The sequence below is a fragment of the Sturnus vulgaris genome, chromosome W (assembly GCF_052056855.1).
Source record: "Sturnus vulgaris isolate bStuVul1 chromosome W, bStuVul1.hap1, whole genome shotgun sequence".
NCBI classification, from domain to species: domain Eukaryota; kingdom Metazoa; phylum Chordata; class Aves; order Passeriformes; family Sturnidae; genus Sturnus; species Sturnus vulgaris.
The window spans coordinates 884,517-898,010 of record NC_142282.1 but is presented as its reverse complement, the minus strand read 5'-3'; the positions used below and the strand labels follow the sequence as shown (position 1 = coordinate 898,010).

Genomic DNA, 13,494 nt, shown 5'->3' with positions numbered 1-13,494 from the left:
CTAAGGAATTGGAACCTTATTAACCTATATATATCCCCCACACAGACTGCTTGAGTATCTTCTACATTAATCAGTCTGGCCCCCAGACATCCTCATTGAAAATCAAGCTAGCTTCAGTGTCAGCCTTTGAAGGTAAATCCTCTTTTGCCCATTTTCTAGTTATATGGTATATTAGGAGAATGATAGACTTCAAACACCCTAGGTGATGTCAAACGAATTAGCAAATTAGTGGAAGCCTTATTAGTCTCAAATGGCTTTGCAGTATTAGAGAGTATAGCTCCAGAAACTTACTGCAATAATTTATTACTTCCCACTGCTGGATTCACTAGAGAAGATTCTTTCCTTGACATTGGATGTAAAAGAAGATGAAAAGATTAAGCACCACTAAGTTATGATAATATGCTTTTACAGGACTTTTTGAATATTTTGGTAACTAGATTGCAAAGATCTTCCTCAGTGTGAGAGAACTACTTGGATTTAAAAGACTTCTAGTTGAATGTTTTGGAGAATTACTAATATACTCTTCAGCTCAAATTATGTCCAATTCACATTTACTGACAGTTGATAGACTTCTTGGAAGTTCAAACATGCAGGATAATGATGCAAAATGGAGGTGGTAATTGCCCCAAGTTATTTACCATAAGATATACTGCAGAGGGCAATAAATGAGAAGCAGAAAAAAAAGAATAGCTTTCTGTGAACTTAATTCTTGTACTGGTTTATTTGTCATGGACCCTGAAGAAGGAAGTCTTTAAATATGTGAAGACTAAGGTGGATTGTTGTATGAAACAGTCAGAAGTTGCTGAAAAGCATCAAATGGTATTGAATTCAGAACAGAAATACAGGAAGTATGAGTTTATGCAAGATAATGAAATTGTTTCTGAGCATTTCTTGGGGCAGAGAGAACATCTGTGTTTATTTTTCCTCAAAAAATTTAGAGTTTGTCTTCAAGGTGAAAAACTAGAGGTTGAATGAGGTAAATCCCTTTTTCCTCTCCAGTCGCCCAGCTAGCTCTGGACCAGAGAGGAGTGGGAAGTCCTCATAGACAAAGGCAAAAAACTCAAAGAAGGCTCTTTTCTCCCGTGGGAAGGTGATCCACAGTTTATTCTGTCCACATGGCGAAAGGAGAAAGAAAGAGCAAGGGAACATGGCGGGCACTTTTAAACTCAGGGAAAGGGGCGGGGAGGAACAGACCCGCGACCAATGGGACGCCACCGATGGGGAGAGGCTAAGGGAGGGCTGAACCAACTTCACAAGCTCTGCTCTGGGGGGATACAGAGCAAACCATTTTCTCAGTGAAATATATAAATATAACAGTGCAGCTTACGAAACAAACAGTGCAATACAACATCTCCCCCTTTTTTGTTAAAGTTAAAAGAAAGGCGTTGGACTTATTCTGATTCAGAATATGGATTTGCGCACCACTTATGATTTGCGGGCAAGTTAGACTGTTTATGGTTTAATAACTCCATGTGGTTTACTTCTGAGGTAGCAGAAATTAAGTCATTGATTGCCTTGAAAATTAAGCAACGTAGAAGTCCGAACGCCAACACTATAAGGAAAAGAACAACAAAAAACAACAAAATTGTTTTAACTATTTAAGTCCACCACCCTGTGAGTCCCCAGCCTTTGAACAGTTCACTGAATCAATCCTCGGATTCTTGCTTCACTTGTCCAATCGAGTTTTTCATGTCTCGGAGGGCTGCGTGGATGTTGGGAGCTTTTGAGGTCAGGTTCATGCAGCAAAGTCCTTCAAATTCCTGGCATTTGTGTCCATGCAGCAGCAGGAAGAAGTCTATGGCTGCTCAATTTTGGAGTGTGGCCTGCCTGGTAATTTCCTCATTTTCTAGGAGGGAGCTGATGGCAGTGGATGTTAAGTTTGCCTGTTTGACCACCCAGCACTCTAGGTGGTCCAATTCACCCAGAGCTTTGGCTGCTGCAACCCATGGAAGGAATAGGGAAGCAGCAATTCTTTTTGACTTGGCCCAATGAAAAATTTCTGAATCACAATTTGGGTCCAATTGGTCAGCACTTCTCTTGAATTTTGTTGGCTGAATTGTTTTTGTGTGTCCATTCGCCAATCAAGGTTTGGTTGGGTGCTAAGAGGGACAACCACTCGATGGTACATGGCCCTCCTAAAAACCGAGAAGGGATTCCTGCCCATGCTCAATCTCTGCAAATTAAGAACAGACCCTTAGGGAGGCTTTCGGGACTTGAATGGTAGGGATTGTCTGCTGCAACATGACTCAGAATATTGCACCACCTTTTGGTGGTGAATTCCTCTCGATATTGCAGTATGTTGTGAAATGCTTTGGTGCTAGATAATGGGCTGAAGGTAAAGTGAATGCAGTATGGTGCCGGGGAGGAACTCAATAGCTCTAATTCTTGGGGTTCCTGAGCTGCCTTGGCCAAATTTGGCAGCCACTGCTCTATGGGGTTCTTAATCATTACAGCTCACTGCCTACAATTTTGGCGTTTTTGGATGCTGTGTGACTTCGGACCTGGGTTAGGCATAGGTGTGTCAAAGCTGACTGGATATTCTCCAGCCTGCAATGGGATCCCTACCAGGCAGGTAGACATAGTGTCTCTTGCTGCTGCAGTGGACAGGCATATATTTTCTTCTTGGAGTGTCTTTGCCAGGGTCATCCAAATGTTTTGGCATGGCTGAGGGACGATCCACACAGCTGTCAGACTGCTCAGTGCGAACAGGATGAAAAGTTGGATAGGGCTCATCGCGAGGTTGGGTTGGAGGTAGATTTTTTCTAAAAAGCAAAACCAAACATTTTAAAGAATATTAAAAATCAGGGTGTCTGCTGGAATGGAACCAGATCTCAGGAAGGTTTTCTCTCCTCCTTCCAGCGGTGTCTTCTTTTTTGAAGGAACTGCTACTTTCTTCTCATCCCCTTCTGCTAGAGCTGGGTTTTTGGGGACGAAAAGTTTTACCCACTTTTGGAGTATCCAAGAGTTGGATATGTGCGCGTAGCCACGCCTCCAGGTAACAAGTTGATAAGGGCCCTTGGTTTCCCAAGTTTCTGAGTCCCTAATTAGGACAGGTGGACGCTGGGACAACTTAAACTGATCACTGCTGTTAAAGTGACGTACCACCGGAGGACTCATATTTTCAAATGAACAATTCAGAAAATTGATGGTAAACATGGCTTTGCAGAGCTTTTGTTGTGGTGACATCCATGCTGTTGAGCTTCTCTGTCTAGTCAGGACTTGCTTGAGCATCTGATGGACACGCTCAAATGCAGCTTGGCCTGTGGGGGAGTGGGGGATGCCAATTTTATGTTCCACCCCCCACTGCTGGACAAACTCAAGGAATTCCTTGGATGTATACACTGGGCCGTTATTGGTCTTGATTTCCCTAGGGATCCCCAACACTGAAAAGGTTTGCACTAGGTGTTGTTTGGCATGCACAACCCTTTCTCCTGCGTGTGCAGAGGCATAAACTGCACCTGAATATGTATCAATGCTTGTATGTACATATTTGAGGTGACCAAAGCTGGGAATGTGTGTAACGTCTGTCTGCCACACTTCACAGCTCCCAAGGCCTCAGGGGTTAACCCCAACACCCAGCGATGGCATGGTCTGGAGCTGGCAACTGGGACAGGTGGTCACAATGGCTCAAGCCTGACTCCGTGTTAGCTGGAACTGATGGATCAGACCAGGCACATTCTGATGGTATTGTTGGTGGCTCAGCTTTGCCTGTTGGAAGATGTCAGGGAGGCGTGCCTTTTCAACTGGGGCAGCAAGGGAGTCTGCTTTGCAATTCCCTTCTGCGATTTCGCCTGGCAAATCAGTGTGTGACCTCACATGCATCACATAGAATGGATGCTCTCTATGCAAAAGTCAATAAATTAGTTTTGAGAGCAACCTGAAGAGATGCTCATTCTCAATGTTTGCCTGCTCTGCCCTGGACACTACCCCCGCCACATAGGCTGAGTCAGTTACCAAATTAATTGGCTCCGAGAACTTCTCAAAGTTTCTCACGACTGCGGCCAGTTCGGCGACCTGGGGCGACCCCTCCACAAACTCAACATCAGCTTCCCAATGCTGAGTCTGGGGATTTCTCCAAGTCATCACCGACTTGTGGGGTGCCCCGGACACGTCAGTGAACACTGTGAGAGCTTTGAGTGGCCTACGGCTCCTTTTCTCATGAGGAATGAGGTGGAATTCTTCATTAAGCAGCTTGTGTGACGGGGCGTGGACTGATATTTGTCCCCTATAGCTGTCCAGAGATAACTGGACATTGGCATTGCTCTGGAGCAGGTGCTGAAACATCTCTTTGGTCAACTTCTCGGGAGAGTTCTTTCCCTCCTTAAAAAGTTTGACCAGGAGGTGAATACACACAAAGTCACAACCAGCCAGCTCACGCAATCTTACCCTGGATTTCTGGATCAGCTGAGACATTAGCTCTTGTGGCTTTGGTGATGGTCTTGGATTGTTGGTGGGCGAGGAAAACCCACTCTATGATTAAGAGTGGATCTTTCTGCTCTTTGACCCATTGGAATATCAAACTGTGCAGGTGTGGCAGTTTTCCCAGGACAATGAATTTGAAAGGCAGTTCGGGCTGATAACGGTGAGCCTGCCTCTCAGCCAAAGCCTTCTGTGCCTTTTGGATAGTGGCTTTTGCCTCTGGGGTCAGTTCCCTGGGAGAAACCAGTTCTCTCTCCCCCTTCAATAAATTTGAAGAGGGGGTCTAGGTCCTCATTGGTGAGGCTTAACCAGGGCCTGAGCCAGTTCAAAGATCCACACAGGGAATGGAGATCTGCTAGGTTTTTAGGATCACTAACAATTTCCAATTTCTGTAGAAAAATGATCTGTGCAGTGATCTCCAAGCCCAGGTACATCCAAGGTGGCATCCTTTGGACCTTGTCTTCCTGCAGTTGGAATCCAGCAGAGGTTAAAACTTTAACCACTAGGTCAAGTGTGTGTTGGAGTACAGAGTCATCAGGGGGACACAAAAGCACATCATCCATGTAGTGTAAGATGATGGCTTCCCTTCTCTGAGCACGCACCGGGGACAGCAATGGGGCCATGTACCGCTGGCAGATGGAAGGACTACACTTCATGCCCTGCGGCAAAACTTTCCAGTGGTAGCGCTTCATTGGGGCTTCTTGATTGATGGTAGGAACCGAGAAGGCGAACCCTGGGGCATCTTCTGGGTGTAGGAGAATTTGGAAAAAACAGTCCTTGATGTCCAGGACAGCCTGAATCGTTAAAAACCCGGTATAATCACGGACAAAGACCCTCTAACTAATTCCAGTTAGAAAGTGATATGTTTATTCACCAGCGGGTGGCACGGGAGTCACCTCCGAAAGGCGTGACCGCCCTGAACAAGGTTCTTTGCCATCTATTTATTCCCCAAGATCTTACATACAATACATATGCATAACCCCAACACCTCCCTTCCCAACCCATATTAAAATGAGCCCATTAGTCCTTCATGCGTGCGCAGTTCTTCTCTTGAATTGGGTCAGTGGTCTCGAAGGATGAAGTCAGGAGAGTCTTCATCAGGTCTCAGTGACCCTCTGGCACGATCCAAGGCTCCGTGCTTCATGATTAACGGTTTGCTTATTTTACGTTCTTCTGTACGTAAATTTATAATAGCAGATAATTATACCAATTAGCTCTAGCCTAAGCATCTAGTAATCATTAACCTACCATGGCAAAAAATTCCTGGGTACATCTTGGGAATCTAGTGTTCTGTGAGACATAGGAAGACTACTTTTTCTACTAACCTTCTCCATTTGCATGTTCACCCACTATTCTGCATATAAATTGCTCAAAACTTCTATTGATGAGTATAACGAACAGACCACATTTACACTCATATGGAGATTTGCTTTCCTTATTTCTTATACAAAACAGTCTGTAGTCTTTTAGATATCTATTTGAAGGTCCTAATATATAGGAAATGTGAAATACATATTAAGTCAATTATTTTGACTAGATATTGAAATAGTATTTTTCCATGGACTTCAGTAAAGCATGTAACTTTTGTGATCTTTATTCCATGGACAAGATAGGTGACTACTGGGGTACTTATCACTAATGAGATCACACCTTGGATACTGTGTTCAGTTCTGGGCCCCTCACTACAAGACACATTGAGATGCTGGAGCATGTCCAGAGAAGAGGAACAAAGCTGTGGAGGGGTCTGGAGCACAAGTCTTATGAGGAGTGGCTGAGGGAATGGAGGTTTAGCCTGGAGAAAAGGAAGATCAGAGAGACCTTATTGTTCTCTATAACTCCCTGAAAGAAGATTTTACTAAGGTGAGTGTTGGTCTCTTATCCCAAGTTACAAGCAATAGGACACGAGGAAATTGCCTCAAGTTGTGCCAGGAGACGTTTGGATTGGATATCAGAAAAAATTTCTTCACTGAAAGGGCTTCCCAGGGCAGTGGTGGAGTCACCATCCCTGGAGGGATTTAAAAGCTGTGTAGATGCAGTACTTAGGTGTGGCAGTTGTGACGCACACACAAAGAGAGAGAGCTTTATTTACATGATAAGACTATTTATAGAAATCTAACAATGACCGTGGATTGGACAATGCTGAAAGAACCTCTGACTCCAACTGGCTTGTTACCATGTCAGTCAATTTTCTCTTCCTCCAAAGAGGAATACAAAAAATCCACTGTTTATCAGAAAGAGAGTGTGAGAAAGTATAAAAGAATGTCTCAACATCAGAAGGCTAAAAACTCCAGGGCAACACTTAGGTGTAGCAATTATGTCGAGACAGACATGACTGGTACCAATACCAGTCTTTTATTAAAACTTCTCATGCCTTCTTTCAGGCAACTCTGACTCCTTCCCTCGCAGGCAGCTCCTCACAGCACTGACTCCATCTTTCCTCTCTGCAAGTTTCCTTCTACATGACTGGCTAAACCCAAACCTGGTCCCTTAACCTAGCCACCTAACCCTATCTGTCCCTCACACATCTTCTTACCTTATCTGTCCCTTGCACGACCACATGTCCCTTACCTCCTCACAACACAGCTAGCAGTCTCTATCCTAAACTGCAGCAGACTCTGGATCTCCAACTCCATCTGCAACTGTAACTGCAACTGTAGCTTGTGGTCAGCTAGCCCACTCTTTTATAACACCCAACCTCATTGAGCAGACAAGGCTGTTTCTACTCCTTAGTAATCAGTATAGCTGTAATTCATTGGGAAAGATTGCCTCCTGTACTATGTTTACAACCTATCTTCCCATACTTAGGGACATGATTTAGTGGTGGACTTGATTATCTTAGAAGTCTTTTCCAACCTAAATAATTCTATGAATATTTACTTTTTCATGTAAAAATTGGCAAAGTTGGTTGGGGGGGCAAGGGGTGTGATGGTGGGACAGGAGAGGATGTGATTTTACTAACTGCATATCATGAAATCTCAAGCAGAAAATATATGTTTACTAGCCTGTGGCCACACCATCCTGAACATACTCTGTTTCATTTAATCTTAAAAGCTAAGCAGCTTTGGCCCCAGTTAGTACTGGATGGGAGACTGCTTGAGAATACTGAGTCCAGGTGTTGTAGGCTTGTAGAAAAGGGCCATGAAGATGATGGATTAGAGTACCTGTCATTTGAGGACAAGTGGAGAGAGCTGGGACCGTTCAGCTTTGAGAAGAGAAGGTGATAGTAGGGAATCTTATCACTGTATAAATACCTGATAGGGAGGGAGCAAAGAGAGAGAGAAACTTTGTAGTGGTGGCCAGTGTGATGGTGATCAAACACAGGAAGAGAATACCCAAAGAGCTTGTAGAGTCTCCATCCTTAAAGATACTCAAAACATTCCTGAACAAGGTTCTAGGCCTTTTGTTGCTTTTGTTTATGATGTGGTTTTGTTATGGAAGGGTGTATTTTGGTTTTGTTTTGGGGTAGGTTTTGGAATTTGGGTTTTTTTGGATGAGTGGGGTTGGTTGGATTTTTTTGCTTATTTGTTCCAGTTGGAAGGGACCTACAACAATTATCTAGTCCTGGACTGACCAAAAGTTAAAGCATATTACTAAGGGCATTGTCCACCGCCAGGCATGGGACATCAACCACCTCTCTGGGAAAAGCCTGTTCCACTGTTTGACCATACTCTGGATAAAGAAATGCTTCCTAATGCCAAGTTGGAACCTGCCCTGGCACAACTTTGAACCATTCTCATGTCCTATCACTGCATCCTAAGGAGAAGAGTTCAGTACCTCCCTCTCCACTTCCCCTCCTCAGGAAACAATGAGGTCACCCCTCAGCCTCCTTTTCTCCAAACTAGACAAACCCAGAGTCCTCAGCCACTCCTCATAGGACATTCATTCCAGCCCTTTCACCAGCTTTGTTGCCCTTCTCTAGATGCATTCAAGGACCTTCATATCCTTCTTAAATGGTGGGGCCCAGAACTGCACACAATACTCAAGGTGAGGCTGCACCAATGCTAAATACAGGATAGTCACCTCTTTTAATTGGCTGGTTATGCTGTGTTTGATGCACCCCAGGATGTGGTTTGCCCTCTTGACTGCCAGGGCTCACTGCTGACTCCGATTGAGCCTGCTGTCAACCAGCATCCCCAGATCCCTTTCTGCAGGGCTGCTCTCCAGAGTTTACACACTAGTTGAGCTTTGGCCTTCGATATCTTCTCCCTTCATATGCAAACAAGGGCTCTGTAATTTTTCTGTGAAGTCTGACCTCAGTTCCAGAGATCATATAATTTTTTTCCCTCTGAGCTTGACAAAGAGTTCCCTATTCAGCCAAGCTGGTCTTCTGCCCCGTTTGCTTGACTTGTGACACACTGGAATTGCCTATTCCTTTGCTTTTAAAAGGTGGTTCTTAAAGACTGACCAGTAGTCACGGACCCCTAAGCCCTCAAAAGCAGATTCCCAGGGGACACTGCTAAGTAGCTCCTTGAATAGCCTAAAGTTTTCTCTCTTGTAGTCCAGGGTAGCAACTCTGCTGTCCTTTTTTCTCATTACACTGAAAAGTTTAAACTCAACCATTTCATGATCACTGTCGCCATGACAGCCACCTACCATCATATCTCCCATGTGTCCTTCTCTATTTGCAAACAATAAGTCTAGGATGACATCTTACCTAGTCGGCCCACTGAGTACCTGTGACAAGAAGTTATCTCCTACAAACTTTAGGAATTTCCTAGAGTTAATTGTCACAGCAATATGATATTCCCAGTTGATGTCAGGGAAGTAGAAAATTCCCATAAGGATAAGAGCTACTGATCCAGAGATTTCTCCTAATTGCCTATAGAATAACTCTATATAGTTTTCTATAGCACTCTATAGTGCTATCATCCTGGCTGGGAGATCGATAGTAGACACCTACTCTGACAGCTGCTTTGTTTTCCATCTCCCAAATCCTCACCCAGAGTCTCTCAGCTACATTATTCTTAACTGTAAGGACTGTACAGTCACATCTCTCCCTTACATACAGTGCAACTCCTCCACCTTGCCTGCCCTGCCTATCCCTCCTGAACAGCCTGTGGCCTATCATCCCAGCACTCCAACTGTGGGACTTGTTCCACCAAGTCTCACGAATACCAATGATATTGTCACTCTGGGAACTGACCGACAGTTCCAGTTCATCCTATTTGTTTTTCATACTGCATGTGTTGGTGTACAAGCATTTTAGATGTGCTTCTAAGTCCTCAGTGCTCCCCGGAACAGCATAAATGTTCCCATTAGCATTGCCACCCTCAGCTGATGCCATGACAACCCTTGGCTTACTTTCAGCTTTCCTGTTGGTGTCCCCTTCCTACACTGATTGTAGTTTAAAGCCCTCTCAGTCAGTCCTGTGAGCTTATGAACAAGGAAGCATTTCCCCTGTCAGTACAAATGGATCATGTCAGGTCCCAGCATACCTTGTGTCTCAGACTTTTCATGGTTATAAAAAGCAATGTTCTGGTAGATGCACCAGTCCTGGAGCCAGATATTGATGTCTTGAGTTCACCTGTTTCTTCTAAAGCCTCTCCCCCTTAGTGGAAAGATTGAGGAAAATGCTACCTGTGCTTGCTTTTGGTGTATAGGCAGAAATGTAGTATTGCTTATACAGGTTGTGGAGCTTCCAGTCCCATGTCTGGATATGCAAACTACCTGGGAAGTAAATATTTGAATGTAAGGTAGCACTTGTTAATGTTTCACTTCTCATTTTAGAAGGTGGAGTAGGATAGGCATACCTATCCTACCACATATCTCATGCCACTTTGTCCTCTTATTCTGTTTTCTTTCTGAACTCTCACCTTCCTAAGAGAGAGTTTTCCAAAAACATGAAAAATTTAGAAGGGGGGCAGCAGCACAGGGTGGTATAATGCAGTAAATCCTGGGACCCTCTCCTTCTTCCAGGCTAGCTCAGAATCAGGAGGGAGTCCCTGCATCCCTGCAGGAATGAGGTAAAAGATCAAAAGAGACTCTTGTCCTCAGGAAGCTGTTCCAAGGTTTATTCTGGAGGAATTCCAGGAGACCAAGAGACCGAATACAGGAAATGCGTGGGTATTCAAACCTCGGGCAGGGAGGAGGGGTTGGCTTCTGGCCAACCAGGAGAGGTCAGAGGGAAAAGGGGAAGGGACCACACCATAAGACAAATCATAAAGGGGGGGTTTAGGGAAAGACCATTGAATTACAACAGTATATCTGTTGATTCCATGTCAAAGTAGAACATAAGAAATATTGACCAAGCAGTTATACATTGAACAAGCTTTCAAATTACCTTTAATTTGAGAGATGATAATTTTCAGACTAGATGATGATTGATGTTTTTGGAGCACTTTTTTATTTTAAATGATAGATTAATCCATGCTTTGATAGGCTCAACAATATGGGCTTAACATGTTAATTCTTTTTCCTTATAATTTAATGATGTAGTGTTCTGTTTTCTGGATTCCTCACTATTTGAAATGTTAGTGATTCCAAAATCAGCCAGATAGAAACTTTCTAACACTGTTTTGAGTATTAGAAACTAGGCATTCTTTATTGCAGCATGCTGGTCACTCAGAGGATCCTTCCTCTAATTTAGTGCCCTGAGCATCAAGTGAACAGAGTTTTCATCATACACACTGATTACATATTCATTAGCTGTCGTTATTGGGGCAGATGCGACATACAAAAGGACACACTACATTTCAGAAGGCTAATATCTGTTTATTACCACAGCTAGCTGTCTTTTATAACCTCTACAAAGTGTGCACTTTATTAATTGGTTACAATAAATCAACATAATATTCATTGGTATAAAACCATCTCCACCTCTGTTTTTCACAAAACTTTTCTAAAAATACTTTTCCCAGCTGCAGGTTTTCTTCCCGCTTATCTCCTTCTCCTTCTTCTCTTCTCAGTCTCCATGCCAACGGCCTTGATAAAATACCTTTCAGAAATAAACCTTATTAACCCTCTCTGGCTGTCAGACCAGCTGTGAGCCCCCTACCATAATTCCCCCCCTTTTTTAAAAATTTAAACTAAAAACGCAGCTGCTAAGGATTTTGCAGGGCCCTTGCAGAAATCCAAGCAGACAGCAGGGGGAAAATACAATACTTCATCTTACAAAGAAACCATTCAATTATTCTCATCTTCAAACTTAAAATATTCCTGTAAACTGACCCATTGCGATCTAACAAGTCCTTACAATACATACTCTCAAAATCTTGGCATCCATAACCATGTGCTAACAATAAAAATTACATTAACAAGTCATGTAGAAAATGAATTTTCAAATACCATTACAGATTCCACAATCCCTTGATGACACATTTGTGGCAGAATACCTTCACTTTTAGTTAAATAACTTTTCCTCCACATCGAGTTACATTTTGTGGCCAAAATACCAAGTCATCTGTCCAGTCACTAATTGGAACTAAGCAGCATCCACTTAACTTTACAACTGGCCGCTGCTATCATAGTGGGCAACCAACCTACTTGCTGAAGGTGTGGACTTTCAGCTACTAATTCAACACCCTTATACAAAAGCAACACCTTTCCCCTAGGTACATTAAGTTCCTCTCTTTTGGGGTTGTAAATGCTATGTGAAAGGAAACAGTACAAGACACATTACTCAGTACTGCCAACCTCTCTGTGGAGGAGAACAAAAACCCAAAGTAAAGGTAACATTCACCAATTTAAATTTAAGTTTTTAGCTTGAGCCAAATGTCCCCATTTATTTGCCCTGAGTGATCATCTTCACAGCATGTTCTTTAACAGTCCATGCTTCAATACACCTGATGGTCAGTGTCTCCCATGCATTCTGCTTCAGTTATGGGACCACCCATCCTGTTCCTTCTGGAGTGCTCCAAATATGACTTAACACAGTGAGCAGCAACCCAACAAGGACCATTCTCTGTCAAAACACAAGCATATCTCTCTTCCCCATGTTATTAATTCCACTGGGCCAGTCCACATTCCAGTAATTAAATCCTTAACCCATACCTTAACATCCTTACCACAATTTGGCTGTTTAGAATTTAAAGAAGAAAAATGATCAAATATGAGACAACTGTAAATCAGGAGAAGGATACAAGATGTTTAACACATAAACAGCTTTATCCAATCTTATTTGAGGTGGTTCCCCTTGCATTCCCCATTTTTGTCTTTGAATCTGACGCTTCAAAACACCATGAGCACGTTCAATAATTGCTTGGCCTGTCGGGGTATGGGGGATACTGGTAGAATGTTCAACCCCCAGGGATGAAAAAATGTTTGCAATTTCTGTGAAGCATATGCTGGACCATTATCCGTTTTTATATGCAAGGGAACACCTAAAATAGAAAAAGCATGACAAAAATGATGAATAGCATCTCGAGCTGTTTCACCTGCAAATGCTGATGCAACCATAGCATAAGAAAAAGCATCAACCGTAACATGAACATACTTTAAACTACCAAATTCAGGCATTTTTGTAACATGAGTTTGCCGTTCTTGCAAAGGGAGTAAACCCCTACGATTGGTACCATAATATCGCGAGACATGAGTCATATGACAATCAGGAGAAGAAGAAATAATTGATTTTGCTTCATTGTGTGATAACTTAAATTGTTGCTGTAATGCCTGGGCACCTTGGTGAAAAAATTGATAAGACAAAAGTGCCTGTTGTAACACATTAGGTACTGTTTTGACTGGTATAGCAGCCATGAGGGAATCCACATAAGCATTACCTTCAACAGAAAATCTAGGTAGTTATGTATGACTATGAATATGCATAATAAAATAGAGATGCCTTCGATTATGAATAACAGTCCACAATTTCGACAACATGACAAAGAATGGCTTCTCCTGTTATACAACACAGCTTGATCTAAATGTTTAACTAAATTAGCAACATAAATGAATCAGTAACTATATTTACAGGATTAAGAAATAAGGTAAATGCCAAAAATACAGCACAAAGTTCAACCAATTGTGGAGACCCTTGTTGAATCATCACTTCATATTCCCAATTATCATCCTTTTTCCAGACCACAGCAGCCTTTCCAGTTTTCCCTGATCCATCTGTAAAAACTGTCATACCTTCCACTG

General features: G+C 42.9%; 1 protein-coding gene across 6 annotated transcripts in view; it reads left to right on the top strand.

The window, feature by feature from the left end:
- The window catches only part of LOC148220010 (ras GTPase-activating protein 1-like), a 130,293-nt gene that overhangs the window by 28,309 nt on the left and 88,490 nt on the right, over positions 1-13,494 (top strand). The gene's annotated exons all lie outside the window — the stretch shown is intronic.